We start from the raw sequence: 3304 nt of genomic DNA on the forward strand, positions 1-3304 counted from the left end.
TTATACTGAACAATTAAGATCCTTTATCAATAGCAATTCTGTCTTAAAATTTTGTTTTTATTGCATCATTCTTTTCCTCCATGGATGCATTCTAAATATATTCAAATTATATTCTTTCAGAAACACAATTAATCCATTTACTCATTGTCATGTTACTTATTAATGAATTGTCACAAAAACTGGTAGCCCCAAATTGCAGTATCTTAGTTACTTTTTTGTTTCTGTGATAAAGCATAACCAAGGCAACTTGTAAAAGCAAGCAGTTACTGTGGGGCTCATAGTTCTGGAAGACTGGACTTCATGACTATCTTAGCAGGGTGCTGAGCAGCAGGCAGGCTGGACTGGTTCTGAGAAGTAGCTGAGAGCTTGTGTCTTTATTGGGATGTAAGGAGTCAGAGAGAGCTAGCTGGAAATGGCATGAACATTTGAAGCTGAGGCTCTCTCCAATGACACCTTCCTCTAACAAAGCCACACCCCTAATCCTTCCCAAATAGTTCTATCAACTGGGGACCAAGCATTCAAACATGTGTGTCTGTGGGGACTGTTCTCATTCAAACCACCAGAAGCAGTGACTTACACTTGGATTTGTCTGGAGGCTGGTAGGAGGCTCTGCCATGTTCTGTATCTCTTCATGGCTCCATGTCTTCCACATGTATCTGATCCTCTTTGGACAGTGGGCAAGATGCGGTGATTACATAGAAGACATTCAGGAGCAAGCATTCCTGTGGGCTAGGTTTCAAATGGAAAAAAAATATCTCTATTTCTGTCCACATTCTACAAATAAAATAGTAAAGCTCAAAAATCAAAGGCCATTGTAGGGAACAGGGAGATGGCTCAGTGGCTGAGAGCACTGGAGTCAGAGATCGAGAGCTGGATTCTTCCGGAGGACCAGCTTGATTTGTGGCACTGACAAAGCGGCTCACACCTTTTCGAAACCCCTGTCTCTGGGGATCCATCGTCCTCTTCTGGCTTCCTCGGGCACTGCGCACATGTGGTACACAAACACACAGGTAGACAAAACACCCATAGATATAAAATAAAATCAAACTCAAAGGGCGGGGAATGTACCTTTCACCCACAATGAATCAGAAACAAGGTGTGAATGTTAAGAGCTTAAAGAGTTGGGAGTGAAAATCAGTCCTTTCTAGCATCACATGTTTCCCACATAACAGTCTCGAGTGGATGAGAAGCCCTGCTTGCAGCTGTTCCATTTAGCCTCAGTCAAGGCAGGAGCTCAAAGAGTGAGTGACAAAGAGATTTATTTGGAAATTGAGTATGTAGAAATGAAAATAAGGCAATAGGTAAATATTTCTGACCATATAACTTCAAAGACAAGATTGTTCTCTAAATATGACTTGTAAAAAAAAAAAAAAGAATGAAATGCTGAGCATGGTGAATCACACACTGGGGAGGCAGAGGCAGGTGGATCTCTATGAGTCCGAGGCCAGTCTGCTCTAAAGTATAGGACAGCCAGGGCAACACAGAGAAACCCTGTGTCAAAAAACAAAGAAACACCTCCCACTCCCTACAAAAGCCAAGAAACAAACTAAAACAAAACAAAACAAAAAAGAATAAAACAGCAAATACCAGAGAGGATTAAACAGAGCAGAGACATTTTTCTAAAGTCTCTTCTCCCTCAGTTTTTGCTGTTCCTTTATCTGTACTGGGTCAGGATATAAAAAAATTCTTTCTAGTTTTAAAGTGAACGCTTCAAATTACTACTACTACTACTACTACTACTACTACTACTACTACTACTACTACTACATAAGAACTGTATCTTTGTGGTATTTTCTAACTGTAAGATATTTTAGGTTTCAGTTTATACTATGTACCTAACATCTGCTCCTGTAATGAATACATTTCTGAGTACTGGCTATTTCCTTTGTACTGGTGTGTAATAGAGAAGTCCTTTGCTTTCAGATCAATCAACAATTAAGGCAGGTAAAATGGATATGTGTTTTCATTTACATTCTGTTAACACTGATGGCTGTGATTATGGGTGGCCCATCCCTCGGGTTATTTTTAAAGTCGTGGTAATATTTACCCTGGCTATTTAGCTTGCTCAGAGCGCACTTCCGGATAGTGGTTTAGAATTCAAGCTCCTTCCTGCTGTATTGATAGCTCACAGGTACCTTGTTTCAGAAAGATTTATTATCAGCTTATCTATTTCAGATTTTAATATTCGTGGCATTCTGTGTGTACTAGCTATTCACTGTCATAAACCAGTAGCGGGCTCTCACCAGTAGCAGGTGAACAAGAGGCAGAGAAAGGCACCCTGGTCCCAACTGCAGGCAGGGTTTCTGCTGTGGGCTCCAGCATGGGCTCTGCTCATTCTTTCCATAGACTATAGATCTACAAACACCCAGCAGCTGAAGCAGACCCTAGAGACCCTCCCTCCTGACCTGTGAAGAGACTTTGTGAAGAGCCTGACAAAGGTAATGAGATCCATCAGTGGCTTAGTGCTAACTCAGAAACTAAAATGTAGCCTTATCTAGTGCATTGATAAACAAGATTTCTATAATTTAGTTACATAACAGTTGCTTTAGTAGAAGTATTCTCTAAAAATTATTTTTCAACAATGTGCTCCATGCAGGACTTTGCATCTACAGAAAGCTAGGAAAACTGAGAATTGAAACATTTTGCTGCTCTTGTAAATCAGTACATTCTGTGTTATAGCGTTGCTAATTTGAACTTATTTGGATAATTTCACAGATTATTTTTAGAATTTTTGAAATTAAAATATATATTATCATCACCCTGTACTAAACTATGGAACTAAATCATTAAAGTATTAATTGAGATATTTATAATGCTAATATTATTTTGAGAGAAAATGTTGGCATATTTTCAAATTACCTCGTGTGGATGTATGCTTGTGTGTGTACACACATGCATGTGTGTGTGTGTGTGTGAGTACTAATTCAAAAACCTTTTCCCCACAGAAGTATCAGCTGACACCCATTTATGTACCTCATGTAGTTAGAATAGCAGAAACTCATTCACTATAATCTAAGGGGGATTGTTCTTAGTCGTTTTCTGGTGGTCTGTGCTGACGATGAGGACTCTGGTGGGTTCTGGTGGTCTGTGCTGATAGTGAGGACTCTGGCCTGGTGGTCTGTGCTGACGGTGAGGCCGCTGGTGTGTTCTGGTGGTCTGTGCTGATGGTGAGGACGCTGGTGGGTTCTGGTGGTCTGTGCTGACGGTGAGGACTCTGGTCTGGTGGTCTGTGCTGAGGGTGAGGACTCTGGTCTGGTGGTCTGTGCTGAGGGTGAGGACTCTGGTGGGTTCTGGTGGTCTGTGC

The sequence above is a fragment of the Mastomys coucha genome, unplaced genomic scaffold, assembly GCF_008632895.1.
Source record: "Mastomys coucha isolate ucsf_1 unplaced genomic scaffold, UCSF_Mcou_1 pScaffold2, whole genome shotgun sequence".
Classification (NCBI taxonomy): domain Eukaryota; kingdom Metazoa; phylum Chordata; class Mammalia; order Rodentia; family Muridae; genus Mastomys; species Mastomys coucha.